Source organism: Canis aureus, chromosome 17, assembly GCF_053574225.1.
Source record: "Canis aureus isolate CA01 chromosome 17, VMU_Caureus_v.1.0, whole genome shotgun sequence".
Lineage (NCBI taxonomy): Eukaryota > Metazoa > Chordata > Mammalia > Carnivora > Canidae > Canis > Canis aureus.
In genome coordinates this window covers 25,014,815-25,038,324 of record NC_135627.1, presented here as the reverse complement: position 1 = coordinate 25,038,324, position 23,510 = coordinate 25,014,815, and the positions used below count along the sequence as shown (strand labels likewise).

The window sequence follows — 23,510 nt, the reverse complement described above, 5'->3', positions numbered from 1 at the left end:
TTCCTTTAACTCCATCTCTAGGCCAAAGCTGGTCTATAGCCTACTTTGGTATTTCTAGGAACCAAGAATTATTTTTGCATTTTAAAATGTGTCAAAAAATCAAAAGAAGGGTATTTTTGACACCTGAAAAGTACAGGAAATTCAAATTTCAGTGTTCACAAATAAAGTTCAATTCCGGCAATATAAAATATGTGGAAATTTGTTTTCTCCCTTGTTATATAAATACTTATGTAATATCCTTATTTTGTCACCTGGCTAGCAAAGCTTAAAATATTTACTAATAGGCCCTTTACCGAAAAAAAAAGTTCTCTAGATGCTGGTTCAACTCAGTCAGACCCACCCAAAAACTGGATACAATTCCTGAAACTACAGTCACTAGCCAATTGGGGTTGTAGATTGAATTGATTAAGGAAAGTTAACCATTACTCACACTTTTCACTGGAACAGATGGTATAAAAGAATAATATATATATATTAACTTTATAACTTAGTATTTATAATGTCATGTGGATTTTATATCATATTTAATATATAGTCATATGGACATAATATATCCATATTATAAATAGTCATTATTTTTTACCTGCATAAAAAGAGTGAGGCCTATTTTTTTTCATTCAGTTATATAAAGAAAAAAAACCTTAGAAAAGATAGGATATTATATCATCACAATGAGACTTTATTCTATATCAGTTTATGATTGACATCAATTATAATTGACATCAATTTTAATTTTAAGTTGTCAAGTTTCACTGCTTATAATCAGCAAACAATTGTGAGAGCTTTTTTTAGTTTGTGTTTTTTTTTTCTTTGCTTTTTCCCCACATATTTTCTTCAAAATGAACAGCTTTGGGACTACAAAAATATACATTGCAGGAATTAAATAATTTACTGAGAGTTCTATAACATATTTTCAGCAATCAAACACAATCTCTAGATTGCATTTTTTTGAGACAAAAGAACATACCTAAAATGATGAGAACTATTTCTTAATTGGTTTTATAAACTGAATTGGCACCCTGTAGTATGTTTAGATTATAAACTAGAGAAAACAGGGATTTAAAATATGAGCAAAACATTTAGAAAGAGAAAGAAGAAAGCATGCCTGAAATATTTTTAAGTCAAAGGTGACTCTCTAGATTGAAGTTAACTATCCACTGTTTAACCTCAGACAAGGCTACATTATTGAGGGCAAGTTTGACTGTTCCAGGCACCAGATAAGATTTCCCTTGATAACCCTATGCAAGCAACATATTTGAGATTTCTATAACTTACATATATAAATTTAAAAATAAGTGCTACTATAAAATTACAATGAAAGTACTTGATTCTTAAAAGACTTAAAGATAAAAAAATAAGCAAACTAAAATCAACTTTTGGTTTTGCATTATAGTAAGCATTTCTTCAACCAATTAAGTGTTTCAGTGTTCTATGCTTTGACTTCAGAATTTTTTGCGTCACAAAGATAATATAGATAAGTAAAAGGAAGTGGAGTTTCCAAAGTTTATTCTAGTCACAAATGTACATTTAAAATAAATTATAATCTTTAAAATTAACTCACAGTATTTTCTCCTTGGAAAAAGATAAAGCATTACCAATAAGGCTAAAGGAAGTTGTGTCTACCAGTCAAAACCCTTGTGCCATCTAATCTCTGAGTCAAAAGAGTTGAATACCAAACTGTCAGAATGAGGAAACAACTAGTGAAAAGTAAGTATGGGAAATATGTTAGTTGCTATAATCACATATATTATTATTAAAAGAACATATAATGTCAAATTTGAATAATATATTTTAGTATATAAATTGAATAGCAATCTTCTGATATATTTGTCAAGTGGCTTTCCATTTCATTCAGAGCAGAAGTCAAAGTCCTTCTGAGGAACACCAAGCCTCAGTCAGAAAACACTCCCATCTCATCTGCTTCTACATGCTCACTCATGCCCTCAGTCCAGTTGTACTGATCTAGTCGGTGCTCTCAAACCTGTCAGGCACACTCCCATTTCCAAGCACTGCCACTATTCCTGCTGGCTGGGATGATGTTCCCCAGACATACTCTTAGCAAACACTCTTATTTCTTTTAGGTCTTTGAATAAAAAGTCACTTTCTCTGTAAGGTCTGCCTGGACTCTGTATCTAATTTTCCATCCCTCCTTCCTGGTACTTCATCTCTTTATTTCATGGAACATTTTGTTTCCTTTGCTCTCATTCTATGCATTTGGTTTATTTACCTAGTTTCTTGACTAACCGTCTCATTGGCATATAAGGAATTGAATCCAGGGATTTTTCTCTGATGTGTTCACTGATAAATTCCTTACTATGGAAGTATGTGTCATGTGATATGTGTTTAATAAATACCTTTAAGAGGAGTAAATGTATATGAAATAAAACCTTTCAATATTTCAAGATTTACTCTTTTCATATTGAGACCATTATTTGGCATAGTGGGTGAATATGTTCAAATTTTTTATTTTACAAATTATATAAGCACAAATTAGAGTAGCTTGAATCTGAAAAGTGGGACTGAAATATCCAAGAATGTCATTAGGACTCCAAGTCTCTCTCTTGCTACTTTTACTTCCTCTGCTATTTGCCTCCACTTAACTTCATTCTCACAGACCCTGTTAGCAAATGGTTCTTGGTAGTCTCGTGGATTTTGAAATGCATGAATCTAGCATCATTCCCAATTGTGCCAACAGAAGTGAAGAGGGAAACTCTGTTTTAGCTGTTCATATGTCACTCTAAACTACTGATGATGGATATGGGTTACAATTCTATAATTCCTCAGGCTATATAATGTTCTCCTGACACAGCAGGAGAGGTCTTCCCATTCCTTCTTCTGGACCAATTGTTTAGCAATCTGTATGAAAACATCCACGGAAAAAGATCCCTCCATTTGTACTGAGTTGCAACATCTTCTGAATTTTATAAAATGTACATTCAGAAACTATTTTGTCCAGAAGTAGAATCTTAACCATTCCAGAGGAGGCTATTTAGGAAATGAAAACAAAAATTTCCTGCCAACCCAGAAAACCTAGTCATAAGTAGTGGAGAAAGAAAACAATTTTATTATTGAATAAGCATTACATCAGAATGTGATGCAAATCATAGGCAATCTACTAAAACATTGAAAAAAAAAAAGAAAACAAAAGAAAGAGGGATCCCTGGGTGGTGCAGCGGTTTGGCGCCTGCCTTTGGCCCAGGGCGCGATCCTGGAGACCCGGAATCGAATCCCACATGGGCTCCCGGTGCATGGAGCCTGCTTCTCCTTCTGCCTGTGTCTCTGCCTCTCTCTCTCTCTCTATCTCTGTGACTATCATAAAATAAAATTTAAAAAAAAAAAAAGAAAGAGATTTTACTCTTTTAGATAACCATGCAAGTGTGAACTATTGCATACGTTCTCAAATAATAATTAGTTCTTAGGTAAAAGGATGGAAAGCACCATTTGTCACACATATTCATCTTAGATTCACATGGTAATTAAGGTGACCATTTGGGTTTGCTAATTGTTTTTTACTGAGGGAAAAATATATCCTTATGACAAGAGATTGTTTTACAACTTGGAGGGAGAGGCCTGTCTATGTCAGGCTCCTGGCCTCTCACAGAATTTGGGAGGTAGGGACTCTATCTTCCTCAATAATTACATTTGAAAGAGATGGTTCCTGGTTCATGAAAAAGACATTTCTTGGTCCTGGTAAGAGGACCTATTTAGCAACTAAAAATATTTACATACATTTCAAAGAGAGAAAGCACTGAAAATTTCAAGTTTTCTGAAGTAGTAATGCTCTAAGAAAAAGGGAAAGTCTCTTTCTTGACTTTCAACAGGGAGAACTAAGTCTCTTATTTTTAATTTGCATTTCTCCTTTCAAGGTAAGTTGGAAAAATAAAGTAGAGCATATTGCATAAAAGAGGGTGTTTTGTGCAAGCAAGTGCACAAAAGGAGACAGAGTGAGAAGTTGGATGTAAAGAAAGGACCACAATTTCATAGAAGACAACATCCAAAAGCTTAGCACTTTAAGTTTTTTTTATTTATTTATTTTTTATTTATTTATGATAGTCACATAGAGAGAGAGGGAGGCAGAGACATAGGCAGAGGGAGAAGCAGGCTCCATGCACCGGGAGCCCGACGTGGGATCCGATCCCAGGTCTCCAGGATCGCGCCCTGGGCCAAAGGCAGGCGCCAAACCACTGCGCCACCCAGGGATCCCCAGCTTGGCACTTTAGAGCAAAATGTTCCCCATAACCATGATGAATAATTACAGAAACCTGAGTATGCAGTGCTCTTAAGAGAATGTTCCTTACCGTATTTCTTTCTACAGGACTAACCCTACAAATTGCAATTTTGTAACTAATGCTTAGAGACTTTAGCTTCATTCTACCCTTCAAAGCCATAGGAGTTCTCATGATAAATTTTCCACTTTTAAAAATTAAACATCAGTGTCAAACTATGCTTCCCTTTTATTCTCTTTTTTATTACCTGTCTTCATCTTTTGAATTTTATTTCTGTAAATGTAATAAACACTTTTGGTTAAAGTGGCAAGACAAGCTAATATGCAAAATCCTTCTCCTCCAAACTCCTAGAAATGCAGTTTAAAATAGAATAAGAAAATTAGCTATATAACTGAGCATTAAAAATAAAATTAAAAAGTAAGAAAGTGAATGAAAATCCCTAAATACCAAAGTGAAAGAGAAGGAGGAGGGGGAGGAAACATGAAAGCCAGAGTAAGTAAGCATGAGTAAACCAGCTCACCATAATGCTGCAACAGGTAGTCCATCTCATGCACTGGAGTTTTCATGCCCTACTTCTATGTGTGTGTCTGTGTGTGTCTGTGTGTTTAGGGAGAGGAAGTAATGTCAAAGCTGCAAAACTTAGGCTTGTAGGGGATTTAAAGCCCTGAGAGAATGAGTATACAAATGGACAATGACCAGACCAAATAAAAAATCAGAACTCTCATGTATAACCAGTACATGCAGTAACCAGCCCAGGAAGCTAGACTGCAGCCTCTAGCAATCATCCCCAAACGCTAGATCTAATCAAGAATTACCAGCTCACTGGAATGCCTGGGTGGCTCAGTGGTTGAGGTCAGGGTGTGATCCTGGAGTCTGGGGATTGAGTCCCGCATCAGGCTTCCAGCATGAAGCCTGCTCCTCCCTCTGCCTATGTCTCTGCCTCTCTCTCTCTCTCTCTGTCTCTCATGAATAAATAAATAAAATTAAAAAAAAAAAGAAAAAAGAATTACCAGCTTACTAATTTTACTAATTTTTGCCCCTCCCTTATAACTCAGGACTAACTAAAGAAAAACAAGTACGTTCCCCAAACAAATCATAAAAAATGCCTTGCATCCAGCTAGCCAGCTCAATCAGAACATACCTGAAGATTTTCCTTTTTTCATCCCAGGAACTTAGGAATTTTAAACAGCTTTGTGCATGCAGGATTCCATAAAAAGTAATTCACCCAGAATATAACTCATTATGAAAATATTTAGTATCAGCAAGTAAACAAGATTTCCATGAAAGGCAGCACAGATAACAAAGAACTAAATAAGGAACTATAGATAATGGAATCTGGTCTCTTACATTCTATCAAGTGTTTTGTTTTATATTTAGGCCATGAATTTCATGTACAGTTTTAAGGGAAATAATTATTTATTTACTATTTTAATTTTTATATTGCTAGTTCGGTTTGTGTATCTGTCGACCTTCAATTATCTACTCACACTCCAAAAGCAGGTTAGTGGATTTTTGCATTTTTCTCTTTACTATTGAATGGAAAGAACTCTACGTTTCTTCTTTGAGCAGGAATTCTGTGAAACAAGAGACCTGTGGGTTCTCGAAATATCTGAATGGGAAGAATTCTTTCCTAAGAACCTCAGTGTAGAACTAAGCCTCTTGTATCATTGGTTGTTTGCTGGGCAAGTTGGTTGGTTTTGTTTTTCAGTTTATTGAAAAGATATCTCAGTTTTGCTTACTCTGTACTTCATAGCCTTTCTTCTGTTTGGGGATGAGGGAAGAATGATCCAGTTGCCTGGTTTTACAACCTTCTGTGAGCTCTTAATGTGCAGCCCTGCTTCTCCACTCAGGTTTCTGCAGGCAATTCTGATAGAAGCCCTGAGGCCCACTGATGTTGTAACAGGCACACTGATTGTCACATTTTCTAGCGATGCTCAAAGTATATTCTAGGAATCTTAGCTTTGGAATTTTCCACATTCCCTTTTCACCTACACCCTTCATGAAATTTGATGAATTCACTCATAAACTGTTGACTAACATCACCTCTGACCCAGTCACTCTTCTCTACACTGCTACACTTTTCTTTCTCATGCACCCTAAGACTTTATTTTAGTGCAATTTTCAGTAAATAGAAAGGCAAAAACATATGCTTAAAATGTGCTTACTATTTCTCATGAGCCAACAGTGCTTTTTTTAAAAAAATTTAATGCTATATATTATAAGTTAAGGAGAGTTTTCCTTCTTATTTTCTGATATTCATAGTTAGGTTTTGTCTTACAATGTGTCAAGGAAAAATTGCACAGGATAAAATCAAATGAATAAGGAAGGCTATTCAAGACCATTCAACGGGAGAGAAAGGCCAGAACTCTGTGTGAGCACAACCCTCATAAAACAAATAGAAGAAATTTTAAGAATTGGAGTGGGAAGTGCTCAGGACAGGAGAGTTTTACAACATGGATGAAGATGCTCTTCAGCTGCTGTCCTTCTATAGAAAACTGGGAATAAGGCTGTTACCTTTCCTGAAGTTTGTATTTCAAAGGGATGGCTCCCAGGTCCTTGAGAAATACAGTCCTTGGTTGTAAAACTGACAAGAGGTTTTTTAAAAAGATTTACATCTCAAAGGGTCAGAGAAAGGATTGACAATTACTAGTTTTCTAAAGTAAATGTTCTAAGAAAAGGGAGGTCAGAAGACAAGAATCAAGAAGAAGCATGTCTAAAGTCTTTAGTCAATCTGAGGTGAACATGAAGGCCATTTTGGTCAGGTGCAATAGATTTCCAGCCAGATTTCATTAACTTCTCTCCCAGACTAGGTCAGTATTTAATGATTAAAGAAACCATTTGGTAGGAAATCCTAAAGACTGAGACACCTTTTCTAATTTATTGTATTTGTCACACCCTAGCCAGTCATTTTGCTTGTGCCACTCAAGGAATGCAGTTCACAAAACTAAATGATATTCTCTTCAAAATTTGGCTTGTCTTCACCTGATTTTATTTTGTTCTAAATTAGAGAAATGTCCTTGAAATAAACAAGGCAATATAGAGTATTTTATGAGTTGTCACGATTCATTGCCATTGAAAAGATCTAGTAAATTATAATGCAGTGCAGGTTCAGTATCAATCAGAATCTCAAAGATTGTGAATTACTAAACAAATATACAATAGGAAATAATTCTCACATTAAATTTCAAATATTTGGTGGAATTTTAAGCAATTCATTTATGCACTCTAAAGATTTCACTGGCACAAGAGATTAATTTTTATAAAATAGAACAGGATATACAATTGAACAAAATTATTTAAAGACTTGATTTGGAATAGATGTCTAACTTCTATGTTAAAGGAATGTTCTGGGAAGTTCTCAGTCTTTTTGGGTTTTGTTATAATATGACTGTGCTTTCATTGCTTGGGTTGATCCAAAAACAAAAATAATTAGAAGTTTTAGAGTTTGGGTAGCTATAATTCAAGGAAATTCTACCTCAGGCTGCAGTGCATAAATAAGCAATAACTCATACATAGGAGTGTGACATACAGTGACTGACAAATGTTTGCCCTTGAGTGTGTTATTGGCTTTAATTATTTTAACTGTTTTTGTGGTGAAGTTATATAACCTGTATAAATATAGGCATCAAATAAATGAACCCTATCTCAAGAAAAAAAAGAATAAAACTTTAGAAATTGTCAGATGTCAGTAAAACTGTCAAGTAACAAAAGTTGTTAAAGTATTAAAGTTATCTGCAATATGCTTAGCCTCTCCCAATCCCTAACAGAGATTTGAGAAATAGAGCTGCAGGGACAGATCTTCCAGAATCTATTTATTCCATCCTTTTACTTTTAGGAGGATTTTATATCATTTTTATCACACAGATACTCTTATCTAGTTTTATATCTTATCTTTAAATAATACACTTACTAAAACGCACATACACACAAAAACACAGAAAACTAGATACCAAAACAAGGAACTAAAGAATTCAGTTTAGGTTCATGGCCATGTATTCAATCTATCATTGGATAGAGATGATATACTTTGTCACAATAACTTTATAATAGAATTATATTTGTTAATATAAAAAAACACTTTCTGAACTATAAAGTACTATATAAATATAAGGCATTGTCATTAAAGTTAAATTTGCTAAACATAAGTCCTGAAATTATAATCTTTATATTAAATCTCTTATATTTAAATATATATATTTAACAACTTTAATGTATGCAAACCCAAATCATGGACTACAACAATCACATATCAATGAACTACAAATGATCTTGCTCATTACTTACAACTTAATTCACTATTTCTTGAAATCTAACCTTCAAAAGGAGGTTCATGTCATGTTTTATCAATATTAAGTCTTGTTTGTGAACTATTGTGATACCTGAGCAGAGTAAATACCATTCCCCTGCTATTCCTACCAAATTACACAGAGGAAATGATGATCAAAAAGACACAGTCATGTGACTTTAAGAAGTGACTATAAAGCACTTATTTTGTTACTCCAGGGTAGATAAATATTAATGATAACTAGCAGCCAAGTACAAAGTTTGAGTAAAGAAGTTCCTCCCAAGACTCCAAGGATCATTTTGACTTTGTTTCAAGTGTTCTAAAACACACAAATTTTGAGCTACTCTTTCGACATCAGTCACTTAAATAATCAAATGAGCATTAAAGAAAAAGAATGCATATAGCATCCTGAAGGTGTCCATGCCCTAATTTTCAGGAATTTGTGAATATGTTATATTGGATGTCAAAAGAGGACTTCACAGATGTAATTTAGATTCCAGACCTTTAAATAAGGGCATTACCCTGGATTATCCACGTGGGTTCAAATAATCACATGATTCATTAAAAGCAAATAACCTTCTCCATTTGTAAGCAGAAGAGAGATGCAGAACAAAAGGACTCATTGCACTGTTGCTGACCTTGAGATGAAAGGTCCACCTGTAAGGAAAGAAGAGAGACCTCTAGGAGTGAAGGACAGCTGCAAACTGACAGCCACCTGGGAAATAGAAACTCACATCCTCCAACCACAAGGAACTGGATTCTTCCAACAACTTAAGTGAGTCTGGAAGCATATTATTTCCCCAAACCTCCAGTAATAAATACAACCTTACTAAACAACTTGATGTTAGTTCAGTGAGATCTGTGTTGAACTTCTGGCCTCCAGTCCTTTAAGATAATAAATTTGTGTTCTAAACTACTTTGTAGGAAATTACTAAGGCAGCAGAAGAATTCTAATACAACGGGAAAGCTTCACAACAAAAAGGGGCCACTGTTTCATGATATACCTGAACTCATTTATTCAATCAATAAGTTTTACTGAAAGCCATGTATGAGTCAGGCACTGCATTGTACTGTGACTTGTCAGTAAAACCAAAGGAATTGGAAACATATACCAAATGCCTGAACTATGCAAAATTAGAATGTAGACTAAGCATGATATCAGGGATTTGAAGCAATAGTATTTACCTCTTCAAAAGTAGTTCACTTTCACAAATTCAGTGTAGGAAGGAAAATAGTTTTTACCTCTTCAAAAATAGAGTTCCACAAATTCAGTACACAAAGGGAAAAAAAGAAGTGAAGGAAGGGAGAATAAAGAAGAGAAAATAAATTTAAAAAAAGTGGGATACTAAAGTCCATTTTATATGTACTTAAGAGGTATTAGTTTTTTTTCTAATATTTTGGCACATGGAACCACATTCCTTTTTCGGTCTTAATCAAAAAATTTGTGACTTCAAAAAACAATTGCCACTATGGATGACACATTACATTCATCAGTATTATGTGAGCTTCCACATTTCTTTTTTTTTTTTTTTTTAATTTAATGTTTGTATTTTTCAAAGAAGACTCAGGTGAAATTTTGGGAGTATAACGATAGGGCAAATTTCTAGAAGGTGACCTCTTTCAGTTTACTCTGGAAAAATATACTTCTGAAATTTTTATAACCTTTATATAATTTAAACCACTTATGACACTGTCCTATCTAAAAGAAAATTCTCATTTATATATACTCAAACTGAAAATTAAGAAATTATTAAGATTTAACTAAATAAAACAAAAAGCCTACTCTCTCCCTACTTTAACCCATATGTCTTTCTCCCTCCCCTCCCCTCCCCTCCCCTCCCCTCCCCTCCCCTCCCCTCCCCTCCCCTCCCTTTCCCTTCCCTTCCCTTCCCTTCCCTTCCCTTCCCTTCCCTTCCCTTCCCTTCCCTTCCCTTCCCTTCCCTTCCCTTCCCTTCTTCTTTTTCTCCCTTTTGCTCATCCTTTCCCAACCCAGCCCTGGCCAGCTTTTCATCTTCAAAACTTGAACAAGTATTTGTGGCATTTTAATTACTTAGTCATTAGCAGCAGAATGAGTGATAACTCACAATTTATTCTCCTTCCCAAACAATACCCCTCAATTACTAATGATATCTATGTTTAGATGTAAGTAGCTCATAAAATGGCTGTATATTTTTTATTTTATTTAACTCTCTACTGTAAAGATGTTTGCCATCTCATCTGGGTTTTTTATTACCTGTTCCATGTTTGTTATTGAGATAAACAAGTAATGTATAAGGACACCTGGGTGGCTCAGCGGTTAAGGGCATCTGCCTTCAGCTCAGGGCGTGATCCTGGAGTCCCAGGATCAGAGTCCCACATCAGATTTCTTGCACAGAGCCTGCTTCTCCCTCTGCCTGTGTCTTTGCCTCTCCCTGTGTGTCTCTCATGAATAAACAAAATCTTTAAAAAGAAAAAACAAGTAATGTATAAAAACATAGTGATATCATAATTATTGTTATGGTCTATAATTTACTTTCCAAATTTTTCTTCTGCAGCTTTTAGAATTTCAATTTTTGCCATAAATAAATAAATAAATAAATACCATTTCTAAATACAAGCAATTCACTATGAATTAAATTCAGTCTATAACACTTACCATATGCATCTGAAATTTTTCAAAAATTCCTGTGATTTTGTTGAAAATACCTCATCATTAGAAAAAAAATCTTTTTAAATATCAGTGGGATTTTACTAGATAACATGTAAAATTCATTTTGTTGACATTTTCTCAAATAATAGTCATGGTTGAGGAGTTGGGATAGAATTTCTGGTAAGGGAAAAGCAATGTCATTAATTCTGAGAAAACATATTTCTTCTGTTTTCAACTCCACCAACTATTGCTGGAGCTCTAATTTCACCTAAACATTCCTCCTCCCATTTTATTTGCTGCTCAAAACTAGTTGTTAGTGGTGGATTGGCAGGGGTGGTGGTGGTGATTGCCTTCTGTGAGCAGAACAACTTCTAATTTTTTTTGTGAGTTACTAACTTTTTTTTATATAAAAAGCAAAAGCTAAGACTAACATAATGGTTGATTTAAGATTTCTGGATAGGAGAGTACAGAAGCTTCCTTATCTTTCAACTTTCTCAAGTTTGTGAAGAAAAATAAAACCTAATTAGATCTACCTAACAGGTCAATACATTTAATCTTAAAACTGAGAACAAGTATCTAATCCTTTAGTGTGCATATAATCATTAACATAGCACTTTGAATGTAGTGGAAGTTTGTATATTTAAATGGTACCAAAAACCCTGAAAATGGCATTTGAACATAGATTCAAATAACTTGTACTCAACACCTGCCATGCATACTGAGTACAGAAGAAGACTATTTGAAAACGTTATGGTCTATTGGAATATATTGGCATGTTACTAGTTAATTTATGATAGCGATTTACACTGAGATCTTTGGGAGCATATAAGAGGAAGTAAATGTAAGTGAAGTTGGAGATAAAATAAGGCTTCCTGAAATAGACAGGTAGGCCAATAAATAGGATATAGGGAGAGAATGATGTATGGTTTCAGGAGCAATGTACAAGGTAGAAGGCAAGAGAAAGCCTAGGGAATTTAGGAAATTCAAATATTTTGAGTTAGGAGAAATTCAGGGAATAGAGAACTTTGCATTATTTCAAAATCGTAATATCTGTGAAGTGGAATATTTGTGGCCAACTTTTTTTAATGGAGCTTTTTATGCTGACTTCCTTCACAGATATTTAAGGTAGATTTTATCAATGTCACGCAGCATTTACTCCTATTTCCTACTCTGAATGCCATAAAGCTAAAAACAACATTTTCACTTGAGCCTTGGAAGGCAAAAATGGAACACAAGCAATCCTCTTGTTATTTGGATATTTTCTTCTGGAAAGCAAAGATGTGGTTTTGTCTGAAACAGATTTTCAGCGTACTATGTCTGGGTTGTGGGTGTTAGGAGGTGATCATGGCAGTCAGTGGGGCAGAATCAGTGTCCGTGTCCATCCCCAACTGATGTGTGTCAAGACACATTTGTGCCTGTGGTGGCACTAGGTTTCTGGTCCTAGCCAACCAAAGGTAGATGAGCAATATGCTTTGGAATACAGTGAAACCAATGGCAACTTCCTAAAAATTCATGCTTAGTGCACAGGGGTTGTAGCTTCTCTGGAAAATGGGGATTATCATGTGTGTCCTTCTGAGAAACCTATTCTTTTATCATTTCCTCCCTTTCAATAGTTTCATAAGCATGGTATTCTTCATATTAAAATACTCTTTTTCAAATATCATTAGGTGGTTTCTGTTTCCTACATGAACTCAACCCTACTCATTGCTATAAACCAAGATGGAATAAACAATTCTTTGACTAAACTCTCAGCACACACCAGTGCAAACGAAGATCAGTAATAGAGACAAACAAAACACATTTAAAGTGGGTTTTGCCTGTAGGCAAAATTGTCTTGTATTTGGGAGCTTATATATAACAGTGAATTATTTCATTTTAATTGGTCCATCTTTATATTTTATTTCTTAGAGAGTAGTTATGCTAGATTCTCCATACCTCACCAAACAGTAAGTACCTCCATTTTGATATTAATAAAGGTTATGATTCCTAAAACTTTAAATCTCTAGAATATAAAATTAGAAATTAACTTAATTCCTAATAATCCATATCTGACTTTACATGGTATATTTAATGGTTACAGAAAAGTTATAGAAAAGGAAGATCCTACTTAAACAAACAAGAAACTGCCACCATGTTAAAAAAATAGCAGGTAAACTAATCCAGCATTTCAACTGTTGATACATAAAATGATATTATTGAACTATACTTCAGGTAATGTCTATAATCAGACATTCTCTAGATATTCCATTTTTTCCCCAGGCATATTCCAATACAGATATGTAGGGAATTTAAATATAGTATTCAAGTGAGAGAAGGTGTGCTGATCAATTCCCTGAAGGAATATGTAGCTGAGATATAGGATAATGTTGACAATTTATGCAAATCTGTAAGAGGAAATTAACCAGGACCATGAAGCATGTAGCATCACTAATAAGGTAGAAAGTAGCCTGATCAAAATGAATGATGTCAAATGCCCTGAAGGCACCAAAGTAAAAGCAGGTTCTCCCTTGGAGCAGAGCCTCCCACTCTGCCTGCAAGCAGGTAAAGACCTCCTTAGCTTAGCAAGAGAAGAGAAGATAAAGCTGTCAGTTACAGATATCAAATAAGAAAAAGAATGTATTGACAGGATATGATTACTTTCAATGAGACAAAGGAACAGCTGAAAACCTACTGTTTCTAAAAATTGTGAAAACATAGAGGAAATGCCAAATCCTTGACCTCTTCTCTAAGCCTTTATCCATGTAGATACAAATATTACTGTTGTAATAAGATCAAAGTAGTAGGTCTGTTTATTCACTCATTTAACAAACAAATATATCTTCTGTGTGTATTGCCCTGTATGATGTAAGATAGACAAAGTGACTAGAATATAAAAGTCAATGAAAACCATCTAAGAAAAGTACATGCAATATTAGTGTCTGACATTATGAAGACAGACATTAAGCAGGTAAAAATCACACAAATGTTTTTATAAACTATGTTCCATGAAGAAAATGAAAAGTATGCAGTGATCTATCTATCTATCTATCTATCTATCTATCTATCTATCTATCTCCAGAGATTGGGGGGGGGGAGGGAGAATGTGAGCACAAGAGAGAGCGCATCTGCAGGAGTAGGGGCATGGAGCAGAGGGAGAAGGAGAAGAAGACTCCCTGCTGAACAAGAAGCCTAACACGGGCTCCATCCCAGCACCTTAGGATCATGATGAGAGAGCCAAAGGCAGATGCTTAACCAACTGAGCCACCCAGGTGCCCCTTTAAGCGCTTTTAATTCAAAATAATCAATATACCAAAGTGGCATATTTTGGAGAGACACATTCATATTTTCTTTAGGTTCATTCAGATTTGGAACTTCAGAAGGAAAATATGGTGACAGGGATGGGGAAAAAGCAGAGGATGGATTCAAAAACACTCATGGAGGCATGGAGGAGTAATTATATATAATGTACCATAGACTCTAAGCTGCTCAATAAAAAAAAAAATGAAGTGAGGGAAATGGATAATGGACAGGTGATGAGCAAATTGTAAGATGTATAGATGGGAGGATATAATGGTTCAGAGGTCACAGAAGAGTTGAACTGAAAGTTCACGATAAAGCAAACTAAAAAGAAAGAGATTTGTTTTTGGAAGACTAGGGTTTTGCATTATAATTTTTGATAATGAGGTCAAGTTTTGATGATTATAATTGTCCTGAGTATTGTCATAAGAGAGAATAAGTGAATAAAACTTGGGGAAAATTTTATTAGAGATAAGACATTGAAAAATTATGTGTTATCTGAAATAACTATCGGTGTGGATATTGATGTTACCAAGAATTACAAAAACAACTGTGTGGGGCAGTCCCGTGGCGCAGCAGTTTAGCACCGCCTGCAGCCCAGGGCATGATGCTGGAGACCCGGGATCGAGTCCCATGTCGGCCTCTCTCTATGATGCCTGGTCTCCCTCTCCCTGTGTCTCTGCCTCTCTCTCTCTGTCTCTATGAATAAATAAAATAAAATCTTAAAAAAAAAAAACTATGTGAAAGTAAAACTCTCAGTAAAGAAGTACATTTTGACTGGATGAAGGGGAGGTAGCAAGAAGTTGGTACATCATGGAAACAAGGAAGATGAGTGAGTGTAATGAATAATGAGTAGCGTATTCATCTAGTTGATATATATCTTAAAGAAATGGAAATACTTTTTAGTTTGGAAAGATCTGATAATTACAATAGGGTTAAAGCTATATAACTTCTATGGAATTGTGATATAAAAGAAAATAAGGGGGGCAGCCCGGGTGGCTCAGCGGTTTAGCACCACCTTCATTCCGGGGCCTGATCCTGGGGACCTGGGATCAAGTCCCATGTCGGGCTCCCTGCATGGAGCCTGCTTCTCCCTCTGCCTGTGTCTCTGCCTCTCTCTCTGTGTGTCTCTCATGAATAAGTAAAATCTAAAAAAAAAAAAAAAAAAAAAAAAGAGAGAGAGAGAGAAAGAAGAAAGAAAGAAAGAAAGAAAGAAGAAAGAAAGAAAGAAAGAAAGAAAGAAAGAAAGAAAGAAAGAAAGAAAGAAAGAAAGAAAAAATAAAGTAAGCACCATGAGATTGAAATGGCCACAAAAGACATGGGGACTTTAGGGCACACTCAAGTTTCTTTAAGAGCTAGTAGGTAAACATTCTGGGGAGAGTTTCAGGATGCCAATTTGCTTTATACTGAGGTCAAATTTAAAAACAAGCATACAAAGAAACAAACAAACACCCCAAAAGACCATAGTTTAGAAGGTAGAGATCAGGAACGAGGTCAGATTAGAAGAGGTAAAGGAAAGGAAGATATGAGCTTAGGTCATAATGGATATCTGGAGGCACAGAGAAGAAGGAATATGCAACATCAAGGGATCATTCCTGGTTTCACTGAAGCTGGGTGGTTGGATCTGGTTCCATGGGTAGTAATGATTTACTCTGAGTAAGTGTAACATCCAGGAGATTTATAAAACTGAAATTTACCCAGAGGTGGTTGACTTTTCAGGCACAATGGAGTTGTGTGGCAGAAGAGGAGTTGTTTTTGCTTTCTTGTCACTTACACATTCTCTCTCGCACTATGCTTGTCTTATCCAGTGTCTCATCTTCTCCAGAGTACAGAACTCCTTTACAACAATGACCAGGCATATCTATCTTTCTGCTTTGCTCTCTGGAAGCATGCAAAACATCATTTTTGTATACTATTAGGTAGAAGACATAGAAATTATCTGATACAAATGTTCCCTATTCAAAATTTGTCACTAAAGGGTGACTTTAATTATGATTATGATTATGATTTTGATTATTAATTTAATGGATCACTTATTTAATTAGGTTCTTTGCAAGAAATGTAGGGAAAGAAACGAAATTTAGCACACTAGTTTGTCAGGATAGATCCAATTTGTGAGAAAAGACACGAGCAGAGGTAGCCCTGAAGCTGAGGAGGAGCTTTGATTTTTGGCAGAATTTGTGTGTCCATGGCTCTCTGACCAACCTTGCACTGCTCTGTAGTCTAATATTTCTCCTTCTCAGTATTGAAGATCTCACCTTCCTGGTATGTGGTTTTAGTCAGCTTCTTCTCAAACTTAGCATCAGTGAGATGTTTGGGGATTTTCACTCTTCTGATACCAATTTTGGGGGAAGTGGCATGACAAATTTCTAGTGTGCTCTACGCAGAGGAACTTGACTGAGGGCCAGAGGTCCTGTCACAAGTAGCAGCCCACTGTTCAGTTGCTTCAGGAAAACCATCCTCTTCTGTGGCTCCCAGTAAGATGATCAAAACAATCCCAGGCGTGATGCTAGCTAGCTTCCAGTTTTTTGCCCTGGCTCAACAAGCTTTCAAGGCACAGCTTCAGTAGGATAATATGTACACATTTTGCGAAGTTCAGCCACTTGGGTACCACCATTCTTGTCACTACCAACTGGTTTTGTGATAGTAGCAAAGAAATTTTTCCTTCTATTTCTTTTCAACCCTGAATTTAGCTGCTGAATGCTTTCTCTTGTATGTGACCTTTCTGGAGTACATAGCTGATCAGGATTATCTGCCAATTTCTCTAACGAGGACAGGATTTTGGCTGTAGCGGGGCTTCCTCTTCTTTGGTGTTTTAACCTTGAGATTACCATTCTTAACTTTTCCCCAGCAACAGCCTTCTTGGCTTCAGGTTTTTTTCCTCAGTATCCAGCTTCTCAGATTTTTCACCTGCCATCATGCAAGATGGAAAGTAGATAATTTTTAAATCAAAGTTTTTCACACACATACTATAAAGAAGCACCTACTTCTGCAGAGGTTTTTAAAACAATAGTCTCCAAAATGCCTTCCCTTTTCAATGACCTATATTTCATTTAACTGAATCTTTTTATTTTTTTTTAATTTAAAGATTTTATTTATTTATTTGAGAGAGAGAGAGAGAGAGAACCAACAGTGGGGAGGGGCAGAGGGAGAGAAAAGAGAGAGAAGCAAACTCCCTGCTAAGCAGGAAGACCCACACAAGGGCTCCATCCCAGGCCCCTGGGATCATGACCTGAGCGAAAGGCAGACACTTAACCAACTAAGCCACCCAGGTGCCCTCAGGTGATTTGATTCTTTTAGCATATCTCAAGTTTAGTTATGTTTTAATTTTTTGTTACTAGAAATCATCTATTACCTTGAGATAATTTATATTTAAACCCAAATTTTCTAAGGCAAAATTTTAGAAATAATAAAAATGCCTGCTTCATAGTTAAAAAATATCTTTGCAGGTTTTTTTTTACTTTTTTGAAAATATCAACACACACACACACACACACACATATACACACAGCACATCCCTCAGAATAACATTAATTCCTGAATACTTCATGCTGACATTTGGACTTTTGAATAAACTGTTTTTCAATGGTCTTGATCTAAGATGCATGCAAGTGAGATAATAGTTTGAAGCCACAGGTCCATTTCCAAACTGAATTTTCACTAAATGTCACAGTACAGCTCTCTGCCATTTCTCTAGAATGAGTGTATTGGTTCCCGGAAGGAAAATATATTTATGGAAAATCACATCCCAGTAACTCAAGGGTAATGTTGTGCTGGCTTTGAACCTGAAAGATCTCTATCCTGCTGCACATTCCTCTTTGTAATTTAAATGCAACCAAGTGCATATAATAGTCAAAGAAGTAGATTCTTGTGCAAAATTGTCTAACTTTACTTGGTTTGAAACTTATGTATAAATAGTTACAGCATTTTGCATGTGGATAGTAAAAAAAAAAAAAAAATAAAAACTTTGAACAATCATATTTCCAATAGGAAAAAGCAAGAGGATACTAATATACACGTGTGTATGAGTGTGTGTGCGTATGTGCATTGTATTTCTACAATAATTGCATTGTACTGTATTGTGTGTGCTTTGTGTTTCTACAGTAAGTATGTGGCACTTTTAAAATTCAAAATAGTATGTGGATAGTTTTGGACTTACTGGCTGAGAAAATATCTGGATGTTTCATAAGAAAATACTAGTAGGTTTTCAATATATGAATCTAAGTTTTTAGGGTTGAAGAAACCAGCTTGGACATTACAACCCCAATAAAGAACTAAATCCCTCATTGTAAGGCCAAGCCAAGCTTGCCCTGCCAAATCCAATCACCCAAGCCACTTTAGTTGAGGTGTAAAACATCACGAAGCAGGTATGTGCCATTCCTTCTTTTTCTAGAGGAAAAGAATCTAAAGATAAAAATACAAACAAAACCCAAGAACTCTCATTTTTCCTCTTCCAGTTTCTGGAGAACCATTAGTGACTATTTGCCTCTTTTGAAAGAATAAAATGCTAATTAATCACTTTTAAGAGAGTTACTTCATAAAAATGTTACTTCAAAAAAAAAAAAAAGAAAAAAAAGAAGTTCCTCCTAAAATAAATCTAGATTCCTTTAACAAACAAAAAGCATGGTTTGGAATTCTAGGCTAGTATTAAATAATACCAGTCAAATTAAGCCCAAATATCAATCATGTTAAAACCAAGACCAGACTTGCATGCATGAAGGATATTTCTAGGGTATAATCTATTTCTTAATCTGGGTACATGGTAAGGGGTTCCTTATGCTGTACCCTTGTGACTTATGCACTTTTCTCTCTGTATATTGTATTAAATAAAATGTTCAATGAGTAGTTCATATGATTTGTTCTATGCAACATGGTTAATTTTTTTATAAAAAGATAAAATGAAGTGTGAAAACATCCTTTCTCTGCCATATACCCCTGCCATAACCTAGTATTTCTCTCCAAAATGATTTATTTAAAATTGGTCTGCTTCCTTCTGCAAAGAAGACACTTTTCAACTGTCTCTTATCTAACTATGCATCTACTTCCTCGCCATTGATATATATACAGTAGCCTATCTATCCACTTGTTTGATTTGTACATAACAGGTAAATAATATATTGATATATTGTTTGGTATCTTGCTTTTTAATTAATTTGTTTGTTTAAATATCTTTCATTTATCTCATAACCTCCACAGCATAGTAATTCTTTATAATAACTTTTTATCAAATGAATATACCATAATTTATGTTTTTTTAATTTATTTATGATAGTCACAGAGAGAGAGAGAGAGAGAGAGAGAGAGAGGCAGAGACACAGGCAGAGGGAGAAGCAGGCTCCATGCACCGGGAGCCCGACATGGGATTTGATCCCGGGTCTCCAGAATCACGCCCTGGGCCAAAGGCAGGCGCCAAACCACTGCACCACCCAGGGATCCCCATAATTTATGTTATTAATCTTTTGCTGATAATCACTTTGGCTGACTCCGGATTTTGTCCACTATTCACAATAACTCACCACAGTTCACTTGAATTAAGCAATTAAGCTTATAGAGACATATACACTCAATACTCTTGGTTTGCCAGTTTAACAGTTTTAATAATATAGTAAGTGAAATTTTTTTTTTAATTTCTGTTGTGAACTTAATTTTTTTTAAACTGTTGTAAACTTAATGTTTGAGTCCCCTCGAAATTCATATGTTGAAACTCTAATCCCAAAATGATAATATTTGAAGATGGGGCCTTTGGTAGGTAATTAAGTCATAAAAGTAGACCTTCATGAATGGAATTATTGTCCCTATAAGCAGAGGCCGGAGAGCTAACTGGCTCCCTTTCAGCCATGAGAGGACACAGCAGAAGATAGTTATCTGTCTGTAGACCAGTGATAGAGCCTAACCAAGAACCAGACTACACTGATACCCTAATCTGGGTATTTTAGGCTCCAGAACTATGTGATATAAATGTTGTTTAAGCCACCCAGCCTATAGTAGTTTATTATAGCAGCCCAAATTTACTAAGATAATTTTCATCCTTAAAATGTGCTATCCAAAGTGTCTAGCTATTTTTAACTTTTTACAAAATCTTTGGTCTTTTTTTTTTTTTTTAAGATTTTATTTATTAATTCATGAGAGACAGAGAGAGAGGGGCAGATACCCAGGCAGAGGGAGAAGCAGGCTCCATGCAGGGAGCCCCACATGGGACTTGATCTGGGGACTCTAGGACCACGACCGGGGCTGAAGGCGGCGCTAAATTGCTGAGCCACACATTATGTTTTTCCGGGGTGCCCAATCTTTGGTCTTTTAAATATTTATGTATTCTGTCTGTTTTCCAAGTGAATTAACTGTGGTATATTTCTTCATTTATATCAGCTCTGTATTAGTTAAAAAATGAGAATTGGGGGATCCCTGGGTGGCTCAGCGGTTTAGCACCTGCCTTTGGCCCAGGGCATGATCCTGGAGACCTGGAATCAAGTCCCGCATCAGGCTCCCTGCATGGAGCCTGCTTCTCCCTCTGCCTGTGTCTCTGCCTCTCTCTCTCTCTCTCTATGTCTATCATGAATAAATTAAAAAATCTTAAAAAAATAATAATAAATAAAAAATGAGAATTCTCATTGCCTTATTTTCTCAGTTTGTTATATTCTGATAAATTATTTTATGTAGTATTTAATAGTTTTATATAGTTAGATATGTCTGTATTTCATTATAACTTATTAATGGTATATGGCATATGGTATATTTAGAAGTGACTTTTGAACTAAGTAAGCTAGGAGAACCTTGCAGAGTCCCATCCTGAGGCTCAGATTTGTTTCCGAGGTTATAATTATCCCTTATTTAAAGAAAACAAAGAAACAACAACAACAAAAAAAAAAAAAAAAAGGCAAACTGAAGTTAATAAAGTATAACTTTTTTTCCTTATAGATGGTAGTCTAAGCCTGATATTCAAATCCTAACAGGTTTTTATGCATGATACAACAAAAAACATGTCATATTTTGCAGAATTAATTTATCGTTTTCTCTCTTCAGAAATATTATATATGTGTAATATATTAGAGATTAGAAAAAGTTATCCTTACGAGCAGTACTTAAAGAGAAAAGTGGTGTAATAGATCCTAATTGTCTCATAACCTGATCATTAACAAAGGAGCAAACTAAACTTCTCAAGTTAGGAGTAGAAAGGTAGAAAACTGTCTAGGTACTTTATATAAAAACGTCCCATTTTCAATAGAATGTAAAAACAACATAATAGTATATAATGTGTATACCATTTTTCTGATGAAAAATAAAAGTCTCTTTATTAAAAATTCCCCTAATATTTGTATTTTAAGTGTTGTCTCATTCTACAATCAAGCCAAGCTTTAATCAGGTACTGGGTAAAAAGAAGGAATTCTCTCCTTTCTTTGGCAAAGATTTCCTTAAAAAAAGTGTTTCTAATAAGCACAATCTATTCTAATTTTTATATTCTCACTTTACCATTAAAACTTGATCTGTAAGGAAATTATTTTTGTAGTAAAGGGAAAACATAACTTGACACACATAAAATACACACACATATAACTTCTTTCCAGTAAGATTCATTTTTATTTCCTCACTGACTTAAAAAAAAAATTGCTACTTTTATTGTAGACTAAATTTCAAGTATATCTTGGTGTTATTTCTGACCTCCTGTCTATATGTTTTGATCATGGTAAAAAAGTGTTAATTATTCTAGCTTTCATCTTTTCATATCTCTGAAGATTATTTTACCTCATTACACTTTTTAAAATGCTTTTCCTGACGAGTTTATCATATTTATTCTATCAGACAAATTTGAGTTTCATTTTATTAAGTACAATGAACTCTGTCCTTTCTCATCATGAGGCTCAGCGTGAGGCCAGTGCGTCGGGAGCTGGGCTTACCGTGGAAAAGAAGCCACTGCACCCCACAGCCACGTGGGGTGTGTGGGGGTGGAGTTCGTTGGTCCAGGAGAAGGACCCTATGGACCCCCGGGGCCAGCCCCCCAGCCTTTCCAGCAGCCTGAGAAACCTGGTGGAGTCTGCCGTCGGAAGACCAGGCGGGAGCATAATGAGTCCCTGATGGGCAGCCGTGGCCATTGACCTGTCAGCATCCTTCTGTGACCAGTCAGGATCCTCTTGTGGCCCCTACTGCTCCCAAGCTTGTGGTCATAACCCAGGGCTGGCTGACCCCGGAGCACCGGGGTCTTTTCAACCATGAGATGAAATCTCTGGACGTGGCTCGGCTGCTTAGTGGTGGGCCCCTGGAACCAGGCACCCCATCACTCCCTGCCATACCCTCCCCAAGCCCAAACTGGGCACAAGAACCAGCTCTACAGTCAAGAGGCAAGGAGAACCAGATGCCTTGAGGCTCAGGCCCAGGCCCGCCCATTTCCAGTCCCGCAGAGCTCCCTGGCTTGGGGCAGCTGCTGGAGGAGCTCCAGTGCCAGCTGATTCTGCCACAGGCCTTCCCCAGGAGGAACCTAGTGCAAGAAGCCAGGGATGCCATTGTGAGCACCTTACAGGCCTGCCATGGCTGTGAGCCTGACCTCAGCCTGGTGCTCCGTGGCTGCCAGCTGCCCTTACCAGGGACCAAGCCTGGGGGCCCTGAAAGCCAAAGAATGACACTTTCCTGGATCAACAGCCCTGACCAGTGCCCAGGGGAGAGGAGGCAGAGGAGGCAACAGAGGACAAAGGAGCTCACCTTTGCCATGCCTCACAGCTCCAGCACTCCTATGGTGCATAGGGGGAGCTTGGCACCACCGAAAGGTCCCTGGCCACCCCCCTTGCCCTTGTTGCCTTCACCATCTGGGGCAGCCTGAGGCCCCCCAACAGCCTTTGACCTGCTGAAAAGCATCTGGCTGGTTGCCACACCATCCCCTCAGCAGTACTGGGGGGTTGGGCCACAAACAGCACCTGCCTCAGCCACCATCACCCTTGTTGCCCAGAACCTCTGCCCTGGACTGGAGCCCCAGCCCCCCTGCCCCACTGCCCAGCCTCTCCTGGGCAGCCCAGAGGCCTGGTCTTTTCCACCCATGACACTGTACTGAGGGGACGGGACAGGAGACAGGAAACCAGCACTCCTAATCACCTCAATAAAGTAACTT

At 36.5% G+C, this 23,510-nt stretch overlaps 2 long non-coding RNA genes and 1 pseudogene across 2 annotated transcripts in view; all 3 read left to right on the top strand.

Moving 5' to 3' along the window:
* Positions 1-1,572: 1,572 nt before the first annotated feature.
* On the top strand, positions 1,573-9,325 carry LOC144287478 (uncharacterized). Its single transcript, XR_013355265.1, has 3 exons — positions 1,573-1,707; positions 5,674-5,726; positions 9,107-9,325. It is a non-coding gene; the product is annotated as an uncharacterized LOC144287478 (long non-coding RNA).
* Positions 9,326-15,970: 6,645 nt separating this feature from the next.
* LOC144287477 (uncharacterized) overlaps positions 15,971-23,510 on the top strand; it is a 45,337-nt gene continuing 37,797 nt past the window's right edge. Inside the window, exon 1 of the long non-coding RNA XR_013355264.1 lies at positions 15,971-16,072. This is a non-coding gene — a long non-coding RNA (uncharacterized LOC144287477). The remainder of the gene's footprint in view (positions 16,073-23,510) is intronic.
* On the top strand, positions 20,134-23,453 carry LOC144287600 (proline-rich protein 19 pseudogene; annotated as a pseudogene).